This window comes from Lissotriton vulgaris, chromosome 1_1 (assembly GCF_964263255.1).
Source record: "Lissotriton vulgaris chromosome 1_1, aLisVul1.2, whole genome shotgun sequence".
Classification (NCBI taxonomy): Eukaryota; Metazoa; Chordata; class Amphibia; order Caudata; family Salamandridae; genus Lissotriton; species Lissotriton vulgaris.
This window is the reverse complement of record NC_141685.1, coordinates 258,300,728-258,313,060: the sequence shown is the minus strand read 5'-3', so window position 1 is coordinate 258,313,060 and position 12,333 is coordinate 258,300,728. Positions and strand designations below refer to the sequence as shown.

The following is a 12,333-nucleotide window of genomic DNA, read 5'->3' as shown; positions in this document are numbered from 1 at the left end:
AGAGGGGACATCCCTGTCTCGTACCGCGTTCAATGTCGAATCGCTTCGAACCGCAGCCGTTTACACGCACCACCGCAGATGGGAATTTATAGCAGTTAAATACCATGCGTCGAAATTTCTCCCCCATTCCTAGCCGCGCCATCACTCGCTCGAGGTAAGGCCAGTGCACTCGGTCAAACGCTTTCTCGGCGTCGTACGAAAGCAGCATCCTCTCCCCGGGATACGCGAGGCTTTTTCCAAAACGTGTACTATTCTTTTAGTGTTGTCCACGGTTTGTCGCCCAGGCACAAAGCCAGATTGGTCTGGCTCTATCAAGCCAGGGAGGTACTGCGCCAGCCTCGCTGCTAAGATCCCCGTGTAGATTTTCAGGTCCACATTGAGGAGGGAGATCGGTCTATACGAGCTGCACTGGGTCCTGTCCTTCCCCGGTTTGGGTATGACCGACACCGTTGCCTGCAAGAGGTCTGGAGGAATAGCCCCTGGGTCGGAGAAGGAGTTGAACAGCTTAGTCAAAATTGGAGCTAGCGTCGAGCTAAATGTTCTATAGAAGAGGGTAGTGTAACCATCTGGGCCTGGGGCCTTTCCGTGCTTAAGTCTGGAGATCGCCGCAACAACTTCCTCGATCCGTATCTCCCTTTCCAAATAGCTCGCTTTCTCTGGGGACAGGGACGAGAGTGGCACCGAGTCCAAGTAAGCCTCTGGCTCCTCCACCTGCGCATCCCCCGCCGCATACAGTTCAGCATAGAACCGGCGGAAGGCCTCAGCTACGTCCGCGTCATCCGTGATCCGTTGCCCCGCTACCCCCTCTATTTCTTTCACCTGACGACTCTGATGCACCGCTCTTAGTTTGGCTGCCAGTAGGCGGCCACATCGATCCCCCCCCCCTGTATAATAGGCATGTTTTAAACGTAACGCGGCATATTCAGCCCTATCTAAGTCTATTGCTGACAAGAGTTTCCTGGCTGCCTTCAGCTGCTTCCATACCCTGGGAGCCCCGGTGCGGCGGTGGACCTGTTCGAGTTCCCTGACCTTCTGCGTGAGCTCATCCCGTTTTAGTTTCCTATCTCTGTTGTCAGCCGCTGAGATCGCTATGAATTCTCCCCGCACACTGCCTTAAGGGCACCCCATTGAGTCGACAGCAGGGTATCAGAGTTAAAATTATCTAGCTGAAAGTCTTTCACTGAGTCAGTTATATGCTGCACTACGGTTTTTTCATGGAGGAGCGTGTCCCGAAGCCGCCAAACCCCTCGCCGAGCAGGATTCGATGGGAGAAGAAATGCTCCCGAGACCGGCGCGTGATCTGAAAGAGAGATAACTCCTATGTCTGAAGCGGTGGCCATGTCTCGGACCGGACCCGAGACCAGCAAGTGGTCCAGTCTGGCGTATGTCTTGTGCGCATGTGAGTAATAAGAGAAGTCTCTATCTAGCGGGTGAAGCCCTCGCCAGAGATCGTGCATGTCCAAGTCAGTCAACTGTGTTTTCACTGCGCGTGATAGCTCCCCAGTTTGTGGATGTCTCTGCGCTGACCTGTCTGTGGAGGAGTCAAAGACCATGTCAATGTCTCCCCCCAGTATTATGTGCCTATCTGGTGATGCTGTAACGTCTTCTAGTGCTGTGCGTAGGAATCTATCCTGCTGCTCGTTCGGGCCATAAATCGTCCCTACCGTAAACAGTAGGGTTCCCAGTTTGAATCGGTAGGCTAGGAGCCGCCCTTTCCGCTCTACAAGTTTGTGCAGCACCTCCCCCTTAAAGGATTTGGACAAAAGGATAGCCACCCCGGCCGTTTTGGTCGTGTTAGAAGAGAAGAACTGTGTAGGGAAATGGCGGGACCGCAACCTGTGACAGTCGCTAGCCAGTAGATGGGTTTCTTGAAGCAGACAGATGTCCGCCTGTGAGCCTTCTAATAGTGATAGGATCGCCCTCCTCTTTGTGGGATTATTCAACCCCTTAACATTCAGGGTCAATACCTTTAGTTCCGCCATCATTTGTCGGGATTACCTTCTGCAAGCAGTAGAACCGAAGTGTGTGTCGTCGGAATGACATTCAAAGTAGCCCAGGTGCTGAGACAGATCTGTGTGGGTGCTCCGAAGACACTGGACAGGGTAGCCCCAAACTTCCCCCCCCCTCAACTCTCCCCCTCCCAACTCCCAAACTCCCCCTCCCCCCCCATTCTCTCAACATACTCCCCAACCTCCCGACTCGTCCCCTTCCTCCCCCCAGTCCCCAACTCCACAACTCCCCCCCCCCCTCCAAACTTGGTCCCCGAACACCCCCTCCCCACCCATCCACTGCAACCCCCCCCCCCCCGAAACCTAGAATCAATAGTCCCAGTCCTGCCCGTACCGGACAAGTCCGTGGTAAAGCACTTCAGTGGACGTCCTGCCACCAGTATCCTCCCCTCCGCCCCCCCCCACCCACACCATACCCCAAGCCAGCTTCAACAGTGATGCAGTGTCATTCTCCCCCCGGAGCCATGTTACGCGGTCAGTGCAACTCCACCTTCGGCTGCTGTGTCCCTGGAAAGTGTCTGAATGGCATCTGCCATCCCAGCTCTGATAGTGGGCGAGCCCGGTCTCCGTGATGCAGTCTATGCCCTGCGCCTCGAGACTCTCCGCCATCCCTCCTCGGTAGTGCGACGCCTCCGTGGCGTGGAAGATTCCTCCTCTTCCGCGGTGATTCCCAACACTTCGCAGGTGTCCTGAAGGGACCTCAATTGGTGCGTTTCCCCGTTCTATCTGAAAATGAGGCGGAAAGGGTGCCCCCAGGAGTAGGGCGTGTCGTGCTGCCGCAGGAAGTCCGTCGCTATCTTAAATGCTTTGCGCTTTTGAAGGGTAATCGTGGAGAGGTCCTGATATAGGGCCACAGGGTGACCCCTGAATGTTATCGATTGTTTTCTCCTCGCTTCGGCCATGAGCCTTTCTTTCACTGGGAAGTCGGGTAGGAAGGCCAGGATGTCTGGTGGGGGCCCCGTTGCTCGCCTCGGCGGACCCACCCTGTGAGCCCTGTCGATTCTAATAAGGAAGTCCTCTGATTCGCCTAGGATGTCCCGGAATAGCTCCTGCAGGTACTCGACAATGCAAGCATTCTCCTCCGAGGTCGGCACCCCCCGTACCCGTATGTTGTTCCTCCGCGACCTATTTTCCAAATCCTCATTGTGCAGTTGAAGGTCCAGGTGTTGATCTCTGAGGCGCAACACCTCCTGCTGCAAGAGCGTGATCTCTTCGTCCTGTCTCTGCGTGGAGCTTTCAACCGAGGCCACTCTCTCTCCCAGGCCATCCACTTCCCAGCGTATTTCACGCACCTCCCCTGCCACTTCCTGCTTCAAGGTTTGGAAATCTTCCCTCAGCGTCCCAAAAAGGGTCTCTAGAAAGGACCTGGTGACCGGGGGTTCTCCATTGCTCACCACTTGGGAGCTGCCGGACGCTCCTGGCGATGTCTGGTTCTTGTCGCCCCTGCCTTGGGACTTGCCAAGCATCTCAGGGAGAGTGCGGTCCCCCTTTTTATTGCCTTTCTGTCCGGCCATCTCACCTGCTGGCCCGCTGTTAGTGCGTGACTCGCCTCAATACCCAGCGCCTTCTTCACAGGACCAGTCTCTAAGCCCCAGCACGCAGCACCGGGGCAACTCAGCCGCCACCTCTGCTTCTCTGCACCGAGCGCGCGTCTCCACAGGGGCCCAAGTTACGAACGGGCCGGAGAAGTCCCCAATACAGCTCCACTACCTTGCCCCCAGGTAGCTGTGACGTAACAGGACTGTCTGCTCTCCACCGGGTAGGCCTCTCCTTGACTAGGCCAATGCTGCCGTGCCTCGGTCACCCCAAGCCTGTGACGTGGGTCGGTGGGCTCCGCTGTTACCCCAACATCCGGTCGCTCATGGGAGGCTCAAAATGGCCAAGGTCCGGGACGCGGGCCCCCAGCAAGTCCCCTCGGTCGGACCGGGTGTCACCCTGGGCCCCAGTCGCCTCCTGTGTGCCTCACTCCGCCCCCATGCAGTCCGCGGGGTCAATTGCTGCCACACCCGGGCCCCCGGCACGTCTCCACACCCCACCTGCTGCCCCCTCACCTCTTCCGAGTAACTTGGCGGGGGGGGGCCTGCTCCGTCTCCGCCCGATCCGCTGCTATCCCGGCTTCCCTGGCACCGCGCCCCGGGTGCGCTGCTATGGGCACTGCAGCTGGGGGTCACAGGCGCGGCTCGGCGGACTGCAGGCACCGCCGCTGCGCCGGGTTCTCCCTTGCCACCGGAGCTGCCCCTCCGCTGTTCCGATCACCGCCGCCTTCCGGCTAGGCCGCAGCCGCGGCCTCAATTGGCCGAGGGGCGGGCTCAGGGGCAGGCAGGCACCAGGGTTGGCGCCGTCCACGGGGCTCCGCTCCTCCCTCACCGGACTCCTGCGCTCGCCTCCGCTGGGTCACCGACCCCACTTGCACCGGCTCTCAGGCTGGACCTCGGGAGCGCCAGGCGCCGCGACACCAGCAGCTGTGCCACAGCACCGGCCCGCTCCACTGCAGCACCTCGAGGCTCCGGGGCCGCCCACACCGCTCCCGGCTCTCTCAGCGATGGCGAGTCCGGACCCCAGACCAGCGGTGACCGGAAGCTCCCCTAGTCAGCTCCGCTTCCCCAGGTAGGCAGGGGGGGAGAAAGTGCTCAGTTTAGGGGCTTCGGGCCTGGCCGGGAGCGGGAGCTCGGGAAGGACACGTCCTCCTACTCCTCCATCTTGGCCACGCCCCGTTGCTTTGCCTTTTAAGTACAATGGTAACGCTTCCTGAAAATTCATTCCATGTCGGTACAAAGTTTTTTCATTTGTACTAAAGCAAAACAGAAATCCTTTTTATTAGTTTACTAGCTGCCCGTCCCGACGTTGTCCGGGTATGAATTGCTGCCGGCCAGTAGTATACTGTTTTGTAGGATTTCGTTTTGATAGCATTTCTTATCTGTGACAGGCTTGTGAAACGCTCCGATTTATAGTGCACTGCTGATGCACTTAAGAGTGCGCGTTCAGTAGAGTGTGAACTCGAGTTTCCCTACTTTATTTTTCCTTGCAATATTATATTGCGCGAACTCGACAACATGGCATGAGCACAATTTACATTACAGAAGAGCACATTCATTTGTGGTAGGCACGGGGAGACAAAGCGATTTGCCTGAAATCACAGGATGTTGAGCTGATGCCGAGATTCGAACGTAGCTCCCCAGCTCTAAAGTTCGCAATTCTAGAACTTGTGGCGGGAGGTGTGTATAAAAGTGTATGTCGGTGCTGGCCATCAATGAGAGAGACCTGTGCATTTTTCAAATCGGTGGTGAAAAAATATGAGTATGTTGCTGGAGATGTGGGCTGCCGTGCCACAAATGTACTTAAAGGGGGAGGGTAAACACCCATTATTCCGCAACTTTCTTTCCGCATACCATCACTCCGCATACTTTCATTACGAAAGTACCATGACTCCGCAATGCCATTATAACGCATGGCATTACATTGGATATGCTTTTACCACGCATACATTTACAATGAAATTCGTTGTAAATGCATGAATGGTAAAACCATGTTTTTTTATTGTTTGGATAAGGTAAGTATCGGTATAGGGGTATATGTTTTGGGGTACTGAGGTATATGTTTTGGGGTGTTTGGGTATTTTAAGGGTTCAGATATAGTTTTGAGTTATGGGGTACAGGGGTAGTTTTAGGGTTTAGGGATAGGTATGGGTTTTGGGGTACATGGGTATTTTTAGGGTTTAGGGCTAGGTTTGGGTTTTGGGGTATAGGGGTATTTTTAGGGTTCAGGGGTAGGTTTGGGTTTTGGGGTATAGGGGTATTTTTATGGTTCAGGGCTAGGTTTGGGTTTCGGGGTACAGGGGTATTTTTAGGGTTCAGGGGTAGGTTTGGGTTTTGGGGTACAGGGGTTTTTTAAGGATTCAGGGCTAGGTTTGGGTTTTGGGGTACAGGGGTATTTTAGGGTTCAGGGGTAGGTTTTGGAGTACAGGGGTATTTTTAGGGTTCAGGGCTAGGTTTGGGTTTTGGGGTACAGGGTTATTTAAAGGGTTCAGGGCTAGGTTTGGGTTTTGAGGTACAGGGGTATTTATAGGGTTCAGGGCTAGGTTTGGATTTTGGGGTACAGGGGTATTTTTAGGGTTTAGGGATAGGTTTGGGTTTTGGGGTACAGGGTATATTTATAGAGTTAAGATGGGTTAGTGTTTAAGGGTGTTGGGGTATTTTGAGGAGTAAGGGTGGGTTATGATTATGGGATGCAGGGGTATTTAAAGGGAGCAGGGTGGACACCCGGAGCTGGAATGTACAGAACCTGGTAAGAAAAAACAGTGAAATATTGGGCACAACGCTCGCTTTTTTTCCCTGTAAGCCTGCACCTCACACACGCCCACGCCCCCAGCACACGCCCACTGCACACGATATGAGACATGGCATGAAGGGCAGAACGTACCACACGCCCCCAGCGTTTGTCACGCCCCCAGCACACGACCACAGCTTAACGCAGACACGCCCACAAGGGACTACTTTGCTGGCACGGTTCTATATGGTGGGCGTCTGCATAGCCTATGTCCTTCTGCTGCAACTGCCCTTTCCAACGCTGTATTGGGTGTTGTGATTGGTGCTGTGGTTCCTGATATTACCCGCCTCAAAAGTTTGGGCTTTCTCTTTATTATATTAGTATAGATTTTAGAAATACTTCCCTCCGGTGAACGATTTCTGTTCAGAAAGCGCATTCACTGCAGCTTTAACAGGATTATTTTTAAAGTGTGCTCTTTGGGGCATATTATCAAGCCCCAATCGCCCCCACAACATCACTTTTTGGGACGCTGTGGTGGCGATAGGGTCAGAGTCCTATTATCAAGGCAGCATTAATCCACTTCAGTGGGCCACTAAAGTGGCTTAACACTGCCTTGATACTAGGGCCCCTTTCCCATTAAACTTAGCGTGAAACAGGGCGTGCAGTGGGTGTTGCTGTGGGCGTTCCACCGCAACACCCATTGAAGTTGACGCTGCCACCTATTATCAAGTTTGGCGATAACAGGTGGCAGCGCCGAACTTAAGACCAAAAAAATCCTGGTCTTAAGGTGGCAAAACAAGGAGAAATGCTTTATTTCTCCTTGTTTTTGCGTTTTCCATGTGCATTGAAAAAGCAAAATGCCATGGTTTGTTCATGTACAGGAAGGTGTCCCTTCCTGTACATGAACAAACCAGTTTTAGGTATCGCCTGAGCCAGCACATCCGCTGGACTGGCAAAACTTTTAGTAAGGGCTTCAGAAAATCTTACCACTGTGGCCTAGAGCTTGAGGTTAAGCGCGCAGGAGTGCGCTTAAGAGCAGGGGCGCCATCTGGCTTTCCTCTCTCGTCATGGGTCATTAGCTTTCAAGATACGAGAGCTTTCTTTCACATTCTTGAAGTCGATAGCTTCCTTGTCATTTGCGTTACTAAGCAATCCTGGTTGGAGCCAACTGTTAAATTAAATGAATCAGGTTATTTGTGTTTACAAGCATCTCCTGAGAAACGCGGCGAAACTTTCAAACGACTCCGTGGTTTGAAAGGTTTGCTGCGTTTCTCATGAGATGCTTGTAATCGGCTTTCAAAATAGGAGAGCTTTCTTTCCCATTCCTGAAGTCGATAGCTTCCTTTTCATTTGCCTATATAAACCTACCTCTCCTCTGCCCCTCTACCTCTATTCTATCTCTCTTCTACCCCTCTAACTCTACTCTACCTCTCTTCTACCCCTCTACCTCTACTCTACTTCTCTTCTATCCCTCTACCTCTCTTCTACTGTTCTACCCCTCTAACCCTCTTCTACTCTTCTACCCCTCTACCTCTCTTCTACCTCTCTACACCTCTACTACCCCTCTACACCTCTTATACCCCTCTACTCCTCTTCTACCCCTCTATCCCTCTTCTACCCCCTACCCCACTACTACCCCTCTACCCCTCTTCTACACCTCTACCACCCCTCTACCCTTCTACCCCTCTTCTAACCTTCTATCCCTCTACCCCTCTTCTACCCTTCTACCCCTCTAACCCATACCCCTGTGCCGCTTTTCTACCCCTCTTCTACCCCACTACTACCCCTCTAACACCCTTCTACCCCTCTTCTATCCCTCTTCTACCCTCTCAACCCCTCTTCTATCTCTCTACCCCTCTTCTACCCCTCATCTACCTCTCTACTACCCCTCTACTTTCCCTCTTCTACCACTCTACTATCCCTCTACCTCTCTACTATCCCTCTTCTACCGCCCTACCTCTCTTCTACCCCTCTACCTCTACTCTACCTCTCTTCTACCCCTCTATCTCTCTTCTACGCCTCTAACTCTCTTCTACCCCTCTACTGCTACTCTACCTCTCTTCTACCCTTCTACCTCTACTCTACCTCTCTTCTACCCATATACCCCTCGTCTACCACTCTACCCCTCTTCTACCCCTCAACCCCTCTACTCCTCTTCTACTCCACTTGTACCCATCTACTACCCCTCTACTACTCTACACCTCTACTACCCCTCTACACCTCTACTACCCCTTTCCCCCTACTACCCCTCTACCCCTCTTCTACCACTCTACCCCACTACTACCTCTCTACCCCTCTTTTACCCCTCTACCCCACTACTACCCCCTACCCCTCTTCTACCCCTCTACTAACCCTCTAACGCCCCTCGTGCACCCCCTTCTAGCCCTCCATCCCGCAACTACCCCTCTACCTCTCTTCAACCCCTCTACCACTACTCTACCTCTCTTCTACCCCTCTACCTCTCTTCTACCCCTCTACCTCTCTTCGATCCCTCTACCTCTACTCTACCTCTCTTCAACCCCTTTACACCTCCACCTCTCTTCTACCCCTCTACCCCTCTTCTACTCCTCTACTACCCCTCTACCACTCTTCTACCCCTCTACCCCACTACAACCCCTCTACTACCCCTCTACTCATCTACACCTATACCCCTGTTCTACCCCTCCACCCCTCTATCCCTTTTCTACCCCTCAACCTCTCTTCTACCCCTCTACCTCTCTTCTACCCCCTACCCCTCTACTACCCCTAAACCCCTGTACCACTCTTCTACCCCTCTACTACCCCTCTACCCCTCTTGTACCCCTCTACCCCACTACAACCCCTCCACCCCTCTACCCCCTTCTACCCATCTACACCTCTACCCCTCTTCTACCCCTCTATTACCCCTCTACCACCCCTCTACTACTACTCTACTACCCCTCTACTACCCTTCTAACCCTCTACTACCCCTCTTCTTCTCTTCCTCTCCTCTGCCCTTCTACTACCCCTCTACCCCTCTTATACCCCTCTATCCCTCTTCTACCCCTTCTACTCCTCTTCTACCCCTATACTCCTCTTCTACTCCTCTACCTCTCTTCTACCACCCTTCTACCTCTCTACACATCTACTACCCCTCTACACCTCTTATAAACCTCTACCCCTCTTCTACCCCTCTATCCCTCTTCTACCCCCTACCCCACTTCTACCCCTCTACCACCCCTCTACCCTTCTTCTCCTCTTCTATCCCTCTTCTAACCTTCTACCCCTCTTCTACCCTTATACCCCTCTAACCCCTACCCCTGTACCGCTTTTCTACCCCTCTTCTACCCCACTACAACCCCTCTAACACCCTTCTACCCCTCTTCTATCCTCTCTACCCCTTTTCTATCTCTCTACCCCTCTTCTACCCCTCTACTACCCCTCTACTTTCCCTCTTCTACCCCTCTTCCACCACTCTACTACCCCATTACCTCTCTACTATCCCTCTTCTACCCCTCTACTACTACCCTACCGCCCTACCTCTCTTCTACCCCTCTACCTCTACTCTACCTCTCTTCTACCCCTCTAGCTCTCTTCTACCCCTCTAACTCTCTTCTACCCCTCTACTGCTACTCTACCTCTCTTCTACCCTTCTACCTCTACTCTACCTCTCTTCTACCCCTATACCCCTCTTCTACCACTCTACCCCTCTTCTACCCCTCAACCCCTCTACTCCTCTTCTACTCCACTTGTACCCATCTACTACCCCTGTACTACTCTACACCTCTACTACCCCTCTACACCTCTACTACATCTCTCCCCCTATGCCCATCGTCTACCCCTCTACTACCCCTCAACCCCTCTTCTACCTCTCTACCCCTCTTCTACCCCTCTACCCCACTACTACCCCTCTACCCCTCTTCTACCCCTCTACTAACCCTCTAACGCCCCTCATGCACCCCCTTCTAGCCCTCCATCCCTCTACTACCCCTCTACCTCTCTTCAACTCCTCTACCACTACTCTACCTCTCTTCTACCCCTCTACCTCTCTTCTACCCCTCAACCTCTCTTCTACCCCTCTACCTCTCTTCTATCCCTCTACCTCTCTTCTACCCCTCTACCTCTACTCTACCTCTCTTCTACCCCTCTACACCTCCACATCTCTTCTACCCCTCTACCCCTCTTCTACTCCTCTACTACCCCTCAACCCCTCTACTACCCCTCTACCACTCTTCTACCCCTCTACAACCCCTCTACTACCCGTCTTCTACCCCTCTACTCATCTACACCTATACCCCTGTTTTACCCCTCCACCCCTCTACTACCCTATTCTACCCCTCAACCTCTCTTCTACCCCCTACCTCTCTTCTACCCCCTACCCCTCTACTACCCCTCATCCCCTCTACTACCCCTCAACCCCTCTACTACCCATCTACCACTCTACTACCCCTCTACCCCTCTTGTACCCATCTACCCCACTACAACCCCTCCACCCCTCTACCCCCTTCTACCCCTCTACCCATCTACACCTCTACCCCTCTTCTACCCCTCTACTACCCCTCAACCCTTCTTCTACCCCTCTAATACCCCTCTACCACCCCTCTACTACCCTTCTACCCCTCTTCTACCACTCTATTACCCTTCTAACCCTCTACTACCCCTCTTCTTCTCTTCTAGCCCTCTACCTCTCCTTCACCCTTCTACTACCCCTCTACCCCTCTTATACCCCTCTATCCCTCTTCTACCCCTTCTACTCCTCTTCTACCCCTATACTCCTCTTCTACTCCTCTACACCTCTTCTACCCCTCTTCTACCCCTCTACCCCTCTTCTACCCTTGACACTGTGCACAGCAGCATCACTCAGTATCACTACAGCACCACTCAGCGCCACCACAGCAACACTCAGCGCCACCACAGCATCAGTCAGCATCACCACAGCATCACTCTGCACCACCACAGCATCACTCGTCGCCACCACAGCAACACTCAGCGCCACCACAGCAACACACGGCATCACCACAGCATCACTCAGCACCACCACAGCATTACCAGCACCACCACAGCGTCATTCCGGGCCACAACAATATCACTCAGTGCCACCCCAGCATCAGCCAGCACAACCACAGCATCGCTCAAGGCCACCACAGCATCACTCAGCATCGCTCAGCACCAACACAGCAACAGTCAGGGCCACCACAGCATCACTCAGCACCACCACAACATCACTCAGCGCCACCACAGCATCACTCAGCGCCACAACAGCATCACTCAGCGCCACAACAGCATCACTCAGGACCATCACAGCATCCCACCACAGCATCACTCAGGGCCAGCACAGCATTACTCAGGGCCAGCACAGCATCACTCAGGGCCACCACAACATCACTCAACGTCACCACAGCATCACTCTGGGCCACCACAGCAACACTCAGCATCACCACAGCATCACTTAGCAACACGACAGCATCACTTAGCAACACGACAGCATCACTCAGGACCACCAGCATCACTCACGGCCAACACAACATCACTCAACACCAACACAGCATCACTCAACACCAACACAGCATCGCTCAAATCCAACACAGCATCACCCAGCACCACCACAGCATCACTCAGCACCACCGCATCACTCAGCACCACCACAGCATCACTCAGGACCACAACAATATCACTCAGCGCCACCACAGCATTACTCAGCACCACCACAGCATCACTCAGCACCACCACAACATGACTCAACACCCCATCAGTATCACTAAGCATCGCCTTTGCAATAGTACACCACCACATCATCATCACTCAGCAAGACCTAAGTATCATTCAGCATCACCTCAGCATCGTCTCAGCACCAGTCACCACCACCACTACCACCTCAACATCACTCAACACCACCTTAGCCTGCTCTCGGAATCTACCATCTGTTGATTCTCCCCTAGCGTCTGGCCACTGCTAGTGTTATAATACAAATACTAGTTCACAACCTTCAACCTCCAAATGTTTATGCCCCCTCAAAAAAAAACTTTAACAAACAACCATTGGAATAGGCGAAAACAATTTGCCAGTATTGCAATAACAAAAGAAATATTAGGAAATTTTT

The 12,333-nt window shown here is 53.2% G+C and overlaps 1 protein-coding gene across 1 annotated transcript in view; it reads right to left on the bottom strand.

The window, feature by feature from the left end:
- Positions 1–12,333, bottom strand: part of LOC147746868 (HORMA domain-containing protein 1-like) — a 1,271,881-nt gene that overhangs the window by 970,371 nt on the left and 289,177 nt on the right. The gene's annotated exons all lie outside the window — the stretch shown is intronic.